At 43.4% G+C, this 17,623-nt stretch overlaps 2 pseudogenes; both read right to left on the bottom strand.

Moving 5' to 3' along the window:
* Positions 1-11,250: 11,250 nt before the first annotated feature.
* LOC118729557 lies at positions 11,251-11,765 on the bottom strand (annotated as a pseudogene).
* Positions 11,766-15,034: 3,269 nt separating this feature from the next.
* LOC118729556 overlaps positions 15,035-17,623 on the bottom strand; it is a 44,200-nt pseudogene continuing 41,611 nt past the window's right edge.

Raw genomic sequence — 17,623 nt, 5'->3', positions numbered from 1 at the left:
ATCAAATTTAATTAGTGAAGAGACATTCACATTTAGGGTGTGTATCAGTATTTTTATAATAGAGAGAGCCAAGCAAAGAAGGGTAAAGATATGGGCCAGGTCACCGGGCAGCAATCTTCTGGTTGTGATGTCCTCCCTGCATCTCAAAAGCCAGGTTACAGTTACAGGAAGAAGCGTTTGGGGGATATGTCAGGATCTAACATCTAACATGAGTTTTTAAAGCCAACAAGTAACCCACCTTTGTGTCACTGTAGGCCATAGAAACACTAATGGAGGAGCATTTTTTTTTTTTTCTATTTCAAATGTCCTTCATTGCTGAACTATTCATAAATACCGTATTCTTTTTAGGGACTCATGGAATTATATTGGACACTAAAGGGGTCTGAGGTCGCCTGTCACTCCTTGAGCCAAATTAAGCAGAAACAGGGTTGAATCACATATGAGCACTTATTCCAGTAATACTGGCAGTAAGGGGAGAGTGGCTGGTTACCCTGGAAATTCTGCTCTGACCCCCTGGCCTGCTGGCTGACTATATATGGGTGAGGGAGGAGGCAGCTTGCAGCTGAGAGTGTAACAAGGAAAAGGGGAGGGGAGCTTCTGCAGTTTTACAGTACAGCCTTCAGGAGCTCAAAGTCCAATAAAAAGGCAGCAAATCTCCTATGATGTTAAGAAAAGCTCAGCCTGTCCCAGGGCTCAGAAAATGGCCAGCATTCCTGAAGCAAATTCCCAGAGTGGGATCAGGGTCCAGGCATAGCAACCAAGGCAAAGCACATCCTGTCCTTGGTCTGCTTTTAAAATGTATAATATTTCTTTTCTGAGCAATGGACCCATCCGGGGTTTGAGGCATCTTATCTTTTAAGAATCCTGTGTTTCTTCTTGCAACACATCTTCCAGTTTCCTAGGTGTAAGGTTTGAGGCACAGGAAACTGACCACCAAGACATTTAAAGTAAAGTTCATTCCCCAGTAATGAGCGGGATTCATTACCGAGGTAGAGAAATCAGAATTGAAGGAGTGGGGAGGGGACAGAGGTCTCAGCCGGGCTGCCTCCTGGACATGGAGGCCAAGCAGCACGTGGGCTGGTCTGGGGGTCTTTTTAAGGGGAGGATCAGGAGAAGGTTGGACCCAGGGCAGAACAAGAAGGGGTGGACTCCAGGACACTTTGGCATGCGCTGATTGGTGGATCAATGTCTTGGGGATGTCTCTGTGACAGGTGCCAGTAATGTCATAACTCCGCCCACCAGTTGGGAGGAGGGAGAACCTTATATTTCAGACTCTTTGGTTATATTTTAAAAATTGAGAGTCTGGGCAGGGGTTCAGGGGCTTTGTCACCATCCACCTTGCAGATGCTTTCATCGGCTCTGGGCTTCCCCACTGCGGGAGAACCTTATACTAGGGTCTGCAAGAAAACTTCTTACCTATAGTTAGTAATGTGAATAATTATTAAACAACTGTGGTTCTATTCTTGTTACATGCCCTTCCCCACTATCATTCTGATGAATTTGGTTTCTTCTTTCTGAATTTGAATTTCCTAAAAAGTATGAGACATCTGCTCTTCTTGATCTGAGCATTGAGGTTCTTCTGCCAGCTGGTTTGTTATGAAAGTTCAGTGGACCAAATCATGGGTTGAGCATATCCAGGGCCTTGGGCAATTCTGGGCTGTAGTCATTTTTCATCGCAGGGTGAAACAGGATGAAGCATTTACATTTTACTAGAACTAGTGTCCAACCGCTAATGATGTGTTCCTCATCTCTCTGTATAGGAGATAGTTCTCTTGCCTGCTGAAAAGTTCTGCCTGACATCAAGAAACACATGAGGTATCACGTCACACTCCCCATCTGTCACTGCTATCCAGAGAGTGAGACCTGATCTACTTACTCCTCAGGTACTTCTTCCATGAGACTCTGCAGTGTCCCTGGAGTTCACCCGCAGTACTGATTCACTGTAGGACAAAGTTCCTCCACAGAGCACCCAGCGGCCACCGGGGCCAGTGGGCCACCTCAGCTGTGGAATTCACGCAGCAGGCTTCTGCCCAAACCAAACCTATACCCGGTAAGCAGGGCAGTACTTGCCTGGTGAGAATAAAAACAATGAAGGTCAACCCCCAACCCTGCCCAGGGCCCCTCTTCCCTCCACTTGAACTTCTTCAGTGGCCCTCGAGAAACTCACCACTCCATCCTACGGATTTGCTGCCCACTCTCCCTGGGAAGACTTTGCTCTCACTGCCTATGTGGCAATCACATGTCCACCCATGAGCATTGGACCTCGTCACCTATGTGTCCCCAGGCCAGGCGAAGGGTGCTCAGTTCTTCACACATGTCTGTGGAATGAATGCGTGAAAAAGAGAAAAAGCCATCATCGGCTGTCCCTCAAGATCCACACTTAAGGTTCTGCTGGCTCAGCAGATGGTTTCACTTGGAGAGTTTAAAACTCCTGTGGGTGTCAAATAACTGCATAATGCACTTGAAAATAGTTAACAAATGTTCAACATTAGACGACCGTGGCCCTAGCCAGTTTGGCTCAGTGGACAGAGCATTGGCCTTTGGACTGAAGGGACCCAGGATTGATTCTGGTCAAGGGCACATGCCCGTGTTGTGGGCTTGATCCCCAATAAAGGGCATGCAGCAGGCAGCCAAACAATGATTCTCTCTCATCATTGATGTTTCTATCTCTCTCTCCCTTCCTCTCTGAAATAGTAATAATAAAAAAAGATTAGATGACCATGAATCAGTTCTCACCCTTTGAACTATGTAGAAGACCTCAAAAATTGTTTGAGAAATTAGATTAATTTTCTTATAAAGATCACTTTCTGTTATCACACTTCAGTAAATATAGAACATGACAAAACTTTAAAAAGAATCTTTGAAATCACAAAAACCAAAATCTTACAATTATTTAGAAGATACAAAAATAAAAATACTATAGCCCTGGCTGGGGTAGGTCAATTGGTAGGAATGTCTTCCAGTACACCAAAAGGTTGCCAGTTCAATTCCCTGTCAGGGCACATACCTAGGTTGCACGTTTGACCCCTGTTGGGGCATGTATGGGAGGCAACTGATTGATGTCTCTTTCATATCAATGTTTCTATATCTTCTTTTCTTTCTCTCTCTAAAATCAATAAAAACATATCCTCAGGTGGGGATTAAGAAAACCACTTACATCAAAATCTGTAGATTAGAGCTAATGTTATTCAAAGAGGAAAATTCATAGCATTTACTACTTAACTAAAAATTAAAGTGTGGAAATGAATTGGAAAACTAAAAATCTAGCTTAAAAAGGTTAGATATGGGGAAAAAAACACAAAAGAATGCAGAGCAATGGAAATAATATTGAAACAAAATGTTTTCGAACTTGGAAAGTCTGAAGACTTGATAAAATAACTGAAGAACTCATTATACAGTGGCTATTATTTTTTTCTGTTAAACAGAGAAAGCATAAATACAAAATTAAACTTGAGAGTATAATAAAAAACCAAAGACATAGTGGAAAATGACTTTTCAGAGCCCATCTTCCAGAATGCTGTGCAGGAAGGTAGAGAGATGGGGAGCTGGAGGCAGCTATGTCTTGGGATCCCCAACCAGTCCCCACCTTCCCTCCCACATGAACAGCTTGGTTGCTCTTGGTGTTGGCTGCCTGGTTTCCTGGGGACAGGGTGTCTGTGTGAGGAAATTCCCATGTAGGCTGCAAGGGATCCCAAGGCAGGACCCAGAGCAGGTATGAGCCTATTCAGGCTGGGTTTGTCCCTAGGATGCATCTTTTACGGAGGGGTGAAGAAGTCCTGCTCTGGCCTTCTTTGTAATTTTTAATGCCTATTTATACTAAGTACAATAATATTCAAATAGAAAAATGGCCAATTCCTCTCTAAAGATCTCTAGATGTTGGTTTATTATACAGATTGAGGGAAATGCAGACCTTCCTTCTGGAACAAATGAATGAATGAGTGGACCAAGACAAAGCCATTTTTGCTGACCTTGAGGATGACATATAACCCCGTGGGCTCTGCAGATAGTCCTCACAGTAGAGCTTAAAACCCCAGGGAAAACCCACAATTCCAGGGACATGTTACAGGCCCTGGAATAACTTACTTTTTATAAACTATTATTTCTCACATTCAACACGTCCAGATCAGAATTCTTGATGTCAACTCCCAGACCTGCTTTCTCTCTTCTCCAGATGGTCTCGCCTGTTGCTTAAGCCAAAACTCCAGTGCTCATCCTTGACTCCTTTCTCTCCTCCTGACTCACATCCAGTCTCCCGTGAAGTCTTGTTGAGACTATCACTAAAATATTTCCCAAATTAGTATGGTTTTCTCTCTCCCTCTCCTTTCCTTCCCCGCCCCATCTCTTTCTCCACTACTTCCACCCTGGTCAAAGCCACCATTATTTCTTGCCTGGAGTTCTGCTTTTTGTCCCTTGACCATGTGGAATTACCTATCTAAATGTAAACTGACCACATAACCCTTCTGGTAAAAGCTTTCCAAGGGCTGTCCTTCAGATTCATAATAAAATCCAGACCCACGTCCCTGGCCTGTAACCCAGTCCGTGCCACCTCTCCCATCACTGTTCCCTCCACAGTGACCCTTTTTCCTCATCTCCCAGGCTTGTTCCTAACACAGAGGCTGGCATTAGCTCCCTTTGCCACATTGCACACCCCCAAATCTTCTTAAGAGTGAATTTATTTGTTCTGATTTAAGTTTAAACATCATGTCTTTGAAACCAAGTCAATCCCATTCATTTTAACACATCTCTCATTATATTTTCAATATAATATGTACAGGGTGGTCTAAAAGTTTTCGTGCACTTTCATATATCTATGGAAGTGACCAGTAATGAATTAATCTATCCTAGTCATTCTCAACCTGGAAGCAAGACAAGGATTTGGGTTAATTTCCTTTCTTATCAGATGTGCTATGGAGCCTGTTCAGCCATTCTGGAGCAAGGAAAGTGCTGGATGCTGGTGGACACTCCTGTCCTGTATGAAATGCCTTCCTGAACCTCATGTTTTTAAATCAGGTAATCACTGTCCCAGTATTTTTTTTGTTCTGGCTCTGTCGTCTTGCTTTTTGCACTATTTTGGCCTGTGGACCTCTGAGGGGCTGGAGGACAAGGGGAAATATCTGGTCCAGATAACTGTTTTGGGACCACTGTCTCTGGTCACTCTGGAGCGAGCCTAACTAGGGCAAAATCCTAGGGAGGCAAGAAGCTTTCCTCCGAAGTCACCCACTTTTAGTTTTTTTTTCTTTTCTTTTTCTTTCTGTAAAACCTGATTTCCTACTCATGCTCTCAGTTCCCTCTAGACCACATGTGTCAAACACAAGGCCCGCGGGCCAAATCCGTCCCGCCAGGCCTTGCAATGTGGCCCGCACCGTGCTGTCATCACTGCACTCCGCTGCGTTTCCATCACAATGACAGTTTATGACTGTTCAGTAAACCATTCGGCCTGCGATTTAGGCTGGATTTTAGATTTTGGCCCCTTCTCTGATTGAGTTCGACACCCCTACTCTAGACATTTCTTTGTGATCTGAGGGAAGGCTTGGCCAGAGGGGAAATTTATAGGTCAAATTGATGTGAGAGGAAAGGAAAAAGCATCAAGGTTATGCCATGAGCGCAGTTTTCATTACTGGAGCAAGCCTCCTACACATAAGAGAAACTGTAGGCTGCCTACAACTCATAGGACAAGAGAGCAAAACAAAGAGAATACCCAGGCAGCCCAGTGGCAGGTTTGGATCCCTCCGAGGGCAAGAGCGAAGGGGACCAACTGTGGACAAAAGGTAAGCTGCAGCTGCTGGCAGGGGCTCCACGTGGTGACCCCACGGGGGCCACCGCAAGCTGCAGCGCTGGAAGGAAAAGCATGTAGGTGAATGAAACACATGGTCCTCAAAGCACCTTGGTGAAGGGAGATCTGTGTGCCACAGAAATGGAGGATTATTGTGAGGAGGGAATTGTGAGTGAAGCATAACTGGGTTATGTAACATTAGGAGTTGACAGAGCCTGCAGATTGGCGGACCTCCCACTTCTGCTTTTAATCAGATCAAAAGCATAAATGATACATCCAGAGCTTCAAGCACATTGTCTCATTGCCATCACCGCTGAAACAAAACAAGAGTCAGAAGAGGGACATGCTGCTCTCCTGGTGCCCTGAGAAGAGGTCCAGGGAGGGAGCAGCCTGGCAGCCTCCTGATTGGTCAGGGTGGGGCCTGCTCAGAGGAGGAGTGGTACTGAGCAGATGCCTTAACCTTTCTACCAGTGTTTCCCTGAAAATAAGACATCCTCCAAAAATAAGACCTACTTACAGGTTTCCTTCTGAGTGAAATATAAGGCATCCCCCGAAAATAAGGCCCTCCCTAGGCTAAACATGAGAGATTTGGTCCACTGATTCTGAAAGAAATGGAGTCACAAGAAATTCACCAGGAAATTCAGGAATTGGATTGTTACGATGATGTTCCAGAAGATGATGACATGATTGTCATTGAATAAATGAGTAAATTCTTGATACTGTAGGATTCAGTTAGTCTGGTTTGTGTTGACAACTACTGTACTACCGTACCGTATACAGGTAATAAATTTCCTTTATTTTCACTTAACAATAAATGTGTACCGTATTCTTCTTCATGGAAAAATAAGACATCCCCTGAAAATAAGACGTAGCGCATCTTTGGGAGCAAAAATTAATATAAGATACTGTCTTATTTTCGGGGAAACAGAGTATTATTAGTTAACAAACGCAGATAAATTCACTTTGTTGTTTTACTTTGTTAATAAAGTGTCCTATCAACTATGGCATTTAAAGGAATTATTGTAATATTTGTGAAGAGCTTAGAACAGCGCTGGGCATTCTTAGCTATTGTTTTCATAATAATTGTTATCATTATTGAAGCTATGAGGTTTCTGCTACTGAATTCTGATAGCCTGTATGAAGAAACACTTCTCAGGGTTACTTGAGGGCTATCAGGGCAGTGCGAATCAGGTCAGCTTGCTTGCTTGACGGTTTTAGCAGGCATGGAGGAGGAAAGGTGGACCAAGAATGTCAAACTCACATAAGGCATGCGGCAGACTGGCCATGAGTTTGACATGCTTGGTGGCCACTGGTGCACACTATTCCTTTAAAACAAAGCTTTATTGTTGAGTTGTTCCCCCTTTTCTCCCTCTTTGCCTCCCTCTACCTGGCTCCTGCCCCACACCATTATTGTCTGTGTCCATGGGCAATGCATAGATGCATATCAGTTCTCTGGCCTAACGCCTGACATTGGCACCTTCTCTAAATGAAATGCCCTCCAGCCTCCTGTCTCCCTTTAGCCATGTCTGCAATATGCGTGCGTGCATGACCTCGAAGATGTGTGCAAGTTGCACACCTGTTGGTGAAGCAGGAACCTACTGGTTTGCAATGTGGAGTAACACTAATGGGGTGGGGGTGGGGGGATATGATTCCACTGGGATTGAGAAACTTGATTGATAAACCTTCACTCCGGGCTGCACCCTGGACCAGGAGGGAGGAAAGGCCAAGGCCCTTCTGGGGACACAGAGCACACTGGCCATGCTCTACTGGTCTCCTAGGCGGGGCCTGTAGGCATTCACAATGTCCAGGAATAACTCTCCAACACTGGACTACTGGCAAGTGGGATGTCAACTCTAGTTTTCTAAGAGTGAGATTCTTTTAGTTAGATTGCCTGCCCCTGAGCCACGTAGCTTTTAAGAACTGACCTGCTCACTCTCTCGCTCACTGCTCACTGCCAGTATCCTCATACCTTTGCCATTTGCCCCAATCTGCTTAGAGACTCTCAGCCTGCTTCTGGGCTTCCAGCCTCTGTTTGATGGTTCTTTCTCCTGCTTTTAGAATCACCTCCACACTCAGATGAACCCAGGGCAGGCCATCCTTTATTGTCTCAGCTCCCTCTCCTGACTGCCATGCCCAACCTGGGTAAAGATTGCTCACTGTTTTATAAAAATGCCCATCCCAGATTGTCTTCCATGGGCCACCCTGACACCAGCTTGCACAGACCCTCTGAGGGGTTCTGGGAGTCAAGGCCCGAGGCCTGGGTCTCGGCTAGCCCTCTTTAATGCCAATGGTATCAATCTGTTTTCTATTGGAGGCAGAGTACCAGGTGTGTGTCAAACAGGCTGCTGTTGGAAAGGGCAGGCTCTCCCCTGGGACCCTGGGCAAATGCCAGTGTGTTCTTTGGATCAATCCAACCTTTGATGAAAGTTGTAAGCGGAACAGTCAGGCCATGATCACTGTTAACAACATTCCTTTCTCTTCTCTCAGCAGGGCCACCCCATTTTCCAGAATGGTGTTGATATACTGCTCTGACATAAACATTCCACCACCCTGACCAACTTCTTTGGTGGGTGAAAAACAGTATCACAAGTCTTTGCATGAACTAACCATAGAAGTCCTTTATGAAAAATGTGGAGTGAATTCCTGGGCTGGGGTGTTCATGCTAATGAACCATGAGGGAGTGGACTTTTCTCATCCTTTCCTAGCAGTATCTGTTGACCCACACGAACATTTGGGAAGCCCTTGTGAGCCAGTGATAGAAATAGTGTACAGACAGAGGAGAGCCAAAAGGGAAAAGGAGCTGCTGCATTTCACGTTGCATCAGGATAAAGGAGCAAAGTGTTGTTCTTTTTATTTTATTTTACTTTATTATTATTTACTAGAGGCCCGGTGCATGAAAATTTATGCACTGGAGGGGGAAGGGGGTCCCTCAGCCTGGCCTGCCACCTCTCACAGTCAGGGAGCCCTCAGGGGCAGGAGGAGACCGTGCAATCGGGGGAAGGTGATGCCCCATCACACCTCTGGTTACCTGAGCCTCAGGCAGCCCTGGCTGCCTGGGCAGCCTCCATCCAAGGCTTTCCTGCACCTTGGGCCAGCCCTGGGTGGCTGGGGGGACTTGGGGACTCCAGAGGCAGGTGCATGCCTGCTGCCCCAGTGGGGATGAAGGGACTGGGCACCACCATTTTGTGGCTGTGGGTGCTGCCATCTTTCAGGGTAGGGCAGTCAATTAGGCTATTCCCTCCTTATTGGCTGTGAGCACCACCATCTTTACATCTGTGTGAGGGCCAATTAGCATATTCACTCTTTATTAGATAGAACAAGAGGCCAGGTGCACAAAATTTGTGCACACGGGGGGGAGGGGGAGGAGGGGGGAGGAGTTCCCCCAGCTCTGCCTTCACCCTCTGCAATTCGGGACCCCTACACCTTTTTCTTATCTAGCTAACCTCTTCACATTAAAAAAAATTAACTGAGCCAAGCCGGTTTGGCTCAGTTTATAGCAGACTGAAAGGTCCCAGGTTCGATTCCAGTCAAGGATATGTACCTTGGTTGCGAGCACATCCCCAGTAGGGGGTGTGCAAGAGGCAGCTGATCGATGATTCTCTCTCATCGATGTTTCTAACTCTCTATCCCTCTCTCTTCCTCTCTGTAAAAAATCAATAAAATATATTTTAAAAAATTAACTGAAATATCACCTACTCTAGAAAATCCTCTTTGAACAAATGTCTTTACAATCCTGTAGTATTTTCATAGTATATCATTCTTTTTTCTTTAACAGCTACTTAGAGTGAATACAATGTGGTTTTCATTCTTGCATTTGAATTTTTTCTTCTTGCTCTTGTAATAACAAAGCTTATCCAATTTACATTTTCCCTTCAAGGGCTTATATTTGGTCCAATTTCTAGTTGGCTCCCTGCTTTTTTTCAAGCAATAAATTTGGGTTGTGATAGTAAGCCTCATTTGTAATCAAGCCTGTAAGTCTCTCTATCTGAATATTTCTGTAATACCTATCACTTTAGCATACCAGAGATTGAGTTCATTTGTAAAAAATAACAATAAATGTCACCTGATCATTTGATCTTCTAGTAATATTTTATAGCAAGATGTATTATTCTAGTTATTTAACTATTACAAAACTACAGAAATAAATTACATTGAACAATAAAGAATAACTCAAATATCAAAGCATAGTAAGTAGGGCGTCCCTTGTCCTGTGCCTCAGATATCATAGCATAGTACACATGGAACTCACCTTCCTTTAAAAAGAGGAAGGGATGCCATACTCATGAAGCAGCTGATTTTTATTAAAGGGCCTCACTTGTTATGCACCTTTACAGAGGGGTGAGTAGGGGCTGAGGGAATTTGAGGAAACCCAGACAGAATTCTCCTCCAAAAAGATTTTGCTAAACTGACTGGCGGACATTTGTCCAATTAAAACCCAGACACAGCAATAACAAAGGCACTGGTCTCCTACTGCTAATGCATAAGGATCAAATCTCAGCCTGCAGGAACTCACCCCTGCAGTCAGGACCAGGCTGCTGGGTAAACCTGGGCTGGTGCTCCTAACTCTGGGGAGAGGGGACTTCCCATGGCTACAGGCTAGATGGGAACAGGTCCATAGCGCAGGTTGGTCAGCTGAACGGCTTCTTCGCCTGGGATTGCAGGGAAGCTTGGCCAGGTTCTGCCTGGCCTTTTCACCCCGTGATCCCAGGTCAGGTTGGCCTGGCTTGTTCTCTTGATTACAAATGAGGCTTACTATCACAACCCATGGTGAGTTCCATGTGTACTATGCTATGATATCTGAGGCACAGGACAAGGGAGGCCCTACTTATTATGCTTTGATATTTGAGTCATTCTTTATTGTTCAATGTAATTTATTTCTGTATGCATCAGTTTTGTAATAGTTAAATAACTAGAATAATACATCTTGCTATAAAATATTACTAGAAGATCAAATGATCAGGTGACATTTATTGTTATTTTTTACAAATGAACTCCATCTCTGGTATGCTAAAGTGATAGGTATTACAGAAATATTCAGATAGAGAGACTTACAGGCTTGATTACAAATGAGGCTTACTATCACAACCCATAGGGGTCAGTTCTTCTTGGCCTGTTCACCCCATGATCACAGGTCAGCTTGGCCTGGTCTGTTCTGTTCTCCCAACAATAGTGGGTCAGCTCAGCGTGGCCTGTTTGCCCCATGATCACAGGGTGGCTTGGACCATGGCTGTTTGCCCCTCGATTGCAGGGCAGCTTGGACCCACCTGATGCTGCCTGCCCATGTCCCCAACTCCATCAGCCACATAGGGCCTCTGCCGCCTGCATATACAAATTTACCCGCCATCTTAGCTGGGTTAATTTGCATATCACTCCTGATTGGCTATGGGCATAGCGAAGGTATGGTCAATTAGCATTTTTATTTTTTATTAGCATAGATTTTATGTTGAATTTACTCGCAGGCCATACATTTTGTTTCCTCAGTTTCTTCTAGGGCACCCTTTTCTTCTGTGCACTTCCTCTTCTGGTTTAAGAACCACCTGCTCTGTCTCAGGAAGGATCCTCTCAGTGTGGCAGGGAGAGCCCATGCGGGTAATCTGCCCACGAGCTGTAAGTTCTGAGCCGCATCTTGGAAGCTTTGTTCACCTGGAGGAGCTCAGAAACCAGTCTACACCTAAACTCTTAAGTTCAGCATCGCTCTCTGCATTGTTAAGCATGGGCAGCAAAGACTCAGCAGTCTTTTGGGCCGCTGACCCTGGGCCAGGCCCCCCTGTTTGGCCTGGGATCACCTACCGCCCCCACCATTATAATGAAGGAATGGCATATATTGCTGCTGTAAAGTGACATCCTTCAGATACCTGGTGGCTCTTTAGATTTACATATCCCTGATGGGCTGGGCAGTTTCACGGGTGTTCTTAAAGTGAACATGAAGATTTGAACCTCTTGATCTGCATGATTTTGTGGGGTTTTCTGGGTCAAGTTAATAGGGAACCATTTTCAGAGGTTCTGGCTGCTTTCAGGAAGAGAGTGCAAAATCTTGTTTTTATTTTCCAAACAGGTACTTTGTATAGTGTACCTAAATTAGGAACCAGCCTTCTAAAAATACAGATAACTTAATGTTATCAGATCTGTTGTTTTTTAATTTTAAAACATCTTAATTTTACTGGGGGCATTAAATTTATTTTTTGATACTTTTATCTAGTATATTTTTCCTTTTCTCTATCCCTTTCACATCTTCTCCTAATCTATTATGGAATATCATAACTGAGCCTTTGCTTATGCGGTTCCCACTACCTGGAACACCACCTTCTCTGCAGTGTCCCTCCACTCTCAGTAACCAAATTTCTACTCATTCTTCAAGACAACTCAGCAGTCACTTCCTCCAGGAAGCCCTCCCTATCTTGACCTCCTCCCGAATTCCACCACCCTAACCTAAGGCTCATCCCCATTGACCTCATATACCCCATGCACATATTTTTCTCTCTACCCATGTTTCAATTAAAATTTCAGTTATGTCTTTCTTCCCTTTTAGACAGCAAGCTTTTGGGGAATAATGCCTGCATTTCAGTCACCATTGCATTCCTAGCAGTGATCAGATACCATGACACGTAAGAAGCTTAAACTGGCATTGTTGATACCATACACTGATCTCTTTACTCTGCTCCCTTCAGATACCTTCTTTTCTTGAGAAGAAACTGCATGTCCTTAGGCATACCTGCCATGACCTTTTCTTATCTTTAGTGTGGCTAATGTGGAGGGCTGCTCAACAAATTTGGTTTTGCAATCTATATATCCTATTATATCTATCAGGAGTTTTTTAACTTTTTGTTCTCAGAAGCCCTTTATAATCTTAGAAATCATTGCGGACAACAAAGAGCCATTATTTATGTGGGTTACATCTATTGATAGTTACTAAATTATAAATTAAAACTATGAAATAAAAATAATATTCAGACACTTAAAGTAACAATAACAAGCCCATTACATGATAATACCAATATTTTTGAGACAAAAACATCTTAGTGAGAGTGGCATTATTTGATACCAGGGTTTCCCATCATTGTCACGACTGAAATTTTGGACCAGGTAATTCTTTGTTGTGGGCTGTCCTGTGCGCTGCAGGGTGTTTGCAGCATCTCTGAGTTCTACCCACAGGATGCTGGGAGCACTCCCTCCTACCAGTTATGAGAACCAAAACGTTCCCTAACATCGCCTTGCGGTGGATGAGGAGGACAACATCCCCCTAACTGAGAACCACTGGGTTATATTTCTACAAATCTTTTTAATGTCTTAATAGAAGACAGCTCAATTTTTATTTCTGCTTTTACATTCAGTCTGTTGCAATATGGTGTTTTGGTTGAAGTATATGATGAATTGCAGTTTTACACAGATATTTAGTTAGAAAAGGGACAAATATTTTAATAGCTTTAAAAAATAATTGTGCATAGTCTTCTGTGATACTACAACAAAACAACAAAAAAGTGATTTCTTAAAGTTAGTTGTCATGTGGAATCTGAAAACACATAATTTAAAAAAAAATTTTTTTTTCATTGATTTTTTACAGAGTGGAAGGGAGAGAGATAGAAAGTTAGAGTTAGAAACATCGATGAGAGAGAGTCATTGATCAGCTGCCTCTTGCACACCTCCTACTGGGGACGTGCCCGCAACCAAGGTACATGCCCTTGACAGGAATCGAACCTGGGACCCCTTCAGTCCACAGGCTGACGCTCTATCCACTGAGCCAAACCGGTTTCGGCACAACTAACTTTTTAAATCAACTTTTCCTATTCTGTGACATTTAAATACATTAATATATCTTAAACTTTGAATGGATCTTTTACCCATGTGACATTTTTATAACATTATACATTTATTTGGAAAATGTTTATGCAGGTCTTTTCAATGTTCACACATTTCATTATGCAACTAAAAGAAGTTATATTTGTTACAATTGATCTTATTAAAAAAAAATAAGTGCTGGGAAACTATCAATGTCACAAAGGTAGATGCAAATTTTCCAAAATTCAAATTTCGTCTTGAAGCTCAAATTTTGTGCTTGGCCAAAAAGTACTATTAATTGTTTTCGTTGAAGTGACTGGCTCACTCATTTTTGAAAAAATATCTGCCAGATACCAGTGTTTTCATAGTCATAGGCTATAAATTGTTTTTTCAAGTAAAAAGTGTGTTCCATGTAGACAGTGGCTGGTGCAATCTGCGTCGCACACCACACCTGCTTGGCCAGACCACCACCGTATTTTGATATGCATTTTCCTTTTGGTTTACAGAGAACATTTTTTGAGCAGTCTTTTTAAAAAATATGTATTTTATTGATTCTTTACAGAGAGGAAGGAAGAGGAATAGAGAGTTAGAAACATCAATGAAAAAGAAACATTGATCAGCTGCCTTCTGCACACCCCCTACTGGGGATGTGTTTGCAACCAAGGTACATGCCCTTGACTGGAATTGAGCCCGGGACCCTTTAGTCCACAAGCAGATGCTCTATCCACTGAGTCCAACCAGTCAGGTGTTGAGCAGTCTTTGTGTTTATTAATTATTGTTCCGAAAAAAAAATGCTCTCTCAAATAAACTTTGATGTTTACAAAAATTACAGAACTATACAACCCTACTAAGTCATTTTAGAAAGTGATTCCAGAACCATGGAAAATTTTCAAGCTCTCAAAATCCTGCTCTTTTTTGGGCAATTCTTAGATTTGTTGAAATAGATACTGCACTGAGAAAAGATTGTGAATTATAAGGGGTTCTATGGCAAAATGTTCAACAAGTGTGAGCTTCAAGTGATCAAGTTCTCATGTCTTACACAGTGACAGGTTTGCATGATGAAAAGGAAACAATAATTGAGGAATCCAAACATTCAGTTTATCAAACTAAGGCTGGTGAAGCTACAGCATGAAAAAAGCTGCAGTCATGCAGGACAAGTGGATGATTTTATAAAGCTAAAATCTAAAGACTTAAAACACGGAAAATTCCTAAAGTATGAGGAAGTAATAAAACACAAAAGTAACCAGTGGCTTGGCTCAGTGGTGAACATAAACATATGAACCAGAGATCTCAGTTTGATTCCCAGTCAGGGCACATACCCAGATTGCGCCTTAATCCCCAGTGTGGGGTGAATAGGAGGCAGCTGATCAATGATTCTCTCTCAACATTGATGTTTCTGTCTCCCCCTCCCTCTACCTCTCCCTTCCTCTCTGAAATCAATAAAAATATATTTTTAAAAACAAAACACAAAAGTGATCACAAGAATTAGAAATTTAAATCTCGGACCTGGGAAATGGACTGCAACAGCCCTCTATGGGAGAACAGAAACGCCTTATATGTCCGACAGCACTGCACCTTTGCCTTATCTTTTTTGTGGTGGGTGGAACATTAATAGGAGCCACATTGTTGCTTGGAAATATGTCATTCTCTCAGGTGTCTGACATTTGCTTCTAGGAAACAATGTGGTATATCCCTGTCAGAACGGTTTGAAAAGCCGCTACTGCATTTGTAGAGTCTAGAGCTGATACCTCAATGAATGACAAACCATTCTTTTCTGCAAAAGCCCTTGCTTCACCTGTAGGAACTGCCCTCAAATGACGCAAATCACTCTATTGCCTGTATGATAGCAATGTCACTATCAGCATGATCTCTCAGTTCTTTCAGCCACCATTTTACTACTTCAATTGTGAGATGTTTAGCAATGTTGTAAACCAATAAGATACCTATAGCTCCAGCATACAATAGTATGCTGATATTATAGCCTGGGATCGCTCTTGTCCTGTTGTGTCCCATATCTGTGCCTTTATTGTTTTCCCATCGACCTGGATGCTTCTTGTTGCAATCTACACTCTAATGGCACTCTTGCTTTTGAGATTAAACTAATTTCAAGTAAATAGAAACATGAGGTTACTACCATGTTTCCCCGAAAATAAGACAGTGTCTTATATTAATTTTTGCTCCCAAAGATGCGCTACGTCTTATTTTCAGGGGATGTCTTATTTTTCCATGAAGAAGAATACGGTACACATTTATTGTTAAATGAAAATAAAGGAAATTTATTACCTGTATATGGTACGGTAGTATGGTAGTTGTCATTTAGAATACCGATGAGCACGTGTAGTCCCAGAGAGGGGAAGGAACCTGCCCAGAGTCTCACAGGCATTAGTGGCAGAACCAGACAAGAACCCAGGTCTTTTGATTCCCAGTCCAGTGCTCTTTCTACCACACCTCACTGTTCTCGAGTGTCTGACCCAGGTCCACCTGCAAAAAGATCCTCGGTGTGCTTGGAGTGAACAAGGGTTTACTATTGTTGGCATATGTATTGTTGGTTTATAAGTTTGTTTTTGCCCAGTCAACAACCAGGAGGCTGCCTATTTTCTCAAGTTGTGTGGCTTACAATGATTTTAATTGTGCTTAGCTACGCTTTTGTGCTCTAAAAGTTATACTTCCAACAAGATTGGTTAATTAAGAGAACCATGTGGATTTTTTCACTCAGTTAAGCCACACTTTATACACAGCCCTCTATGGGAGAAGAGAAACTCAGGATTACTTAAGAACTCCGCGCTTCCACCCTCACCTTGTCTCACTTCAAAGAAACCTCTGGCTGGAGCATTTTCCATGGGAACTGCCTTAGCTGGTTGCCTTGATGTTGCTGATTTCCTTAATTGTCTCCTGGCTCTATTGTGCTTCAGGGCATTTAAGAAGAAGCTTGTGGCTATTTTTCTTTCTGGCAGTTAGGGAGTAGAGAAGATGCATGTGGCTTCTCCACATACTGCAGAACCCCAAGTCAAAATTACTAATGACAGCTAAGATGGAAACATCTTTCCAGTGACCTGCTATGTTTTTAATGGAGAAAATGCTAGGCCTGCTTGGCTTTTGGACAGCTGACTTGAGAACATGGGGAGCCTTGCTGTTGGTTGCCTTCAAGCACCATGGAGAGAGAACGTACTGGCAATAAGCAAGAACAAAGGAAATTTTAGAGGAATCTGAAATGGAGCTTGAAAATTATTCCTAGCCATGCTTTTCTTGCATTTCCCCCACTGGCTTGATCCAAGAGATAATATCCTGAGTGGTCTCTTCCGAAGCTGCCCTGGGTTGGGGTTTCCCCTGTCCAGGATGAGAGGTTGGGTCAAGGTGGCCTCTTCTGGTGGCTCCCAGGACTCTGATACTTCTACCAGCCCACAGGAGGGCTGCCACATGAAGGGCAGCACCACGGTCTGGAAGCAGATTGTTTCTCAAACACTCCTACTACAGTGTCCCCTCCCACGGTGTCCCGGTCGTCCCAGGCTGAGAACTTTGTGTTGGGGATTGTGAAGGGCAGAGGAGAGTGAAAGCCACAGCCCTGATCACTTCGGCAAAGTGCTGGCTTCCCTACAGAAAGCTGTAGAAATACCTAAAGATCTGAGAAGCAAGCATTTCTGGAGGAAAGCGTGGGCGGGGGGTGGGGGTGGCGGCGGGTGTTAATCAGAGGATTGCTCAGCAAGCCCAATTTATCAATAAGCAGAACAGCAGTTTAGTGGGTATTTCGAAGAAACAAACAAACAAACAAACAAACAAAGAAAAAACCACATACCTGTCTGTTCAAAGTTTCAGAGTTTCGAGCCTCATGGGGAGAGAAGTAAAAACTCCTGGATGGGGCCATATTTTAATGACCAAAGATCATCTCCAGGATTTCTCTTCCTGAGTTGCCTGCTTAGCTTCCACTGGGTGGCGAGCCTGGTGCCAGGTCCTGGAGGGTGGCAGTTTGCCATGCTGGTGAGTATTAGAATCAGCAGGTGAGAGGATTTGTTGGAAATACAGACTCCTGGGTCAGCCCTTGCAAAGCTTGAGTAGTTTAGAGGCCACTGCTGCCGA

Source organism: Pipistrellus kuhlii, unplaced genomic scaffold (genome assembly GCF_014108245.1).
Source record: "Pipistrellus kuhlii isolate mPipKuh1 unplaced genomic scaffold, mPipKuh1.p scaffold_m20_p_3, whole genome shotgun sequence".
In the NCBI taxonomy this organism is placed as follows: domain Eukaryota; kingdom Metazoa; phylum Chordata; class Mammalia; order Chiroptera; family Vespertilionidae; genus Pipistrellus; species Pipistrellus kuhlii.
Note: the sequence above shows the minus strand (reverse complement) of the source record. Positions and strands in the feature narration are given on the sequence as shown.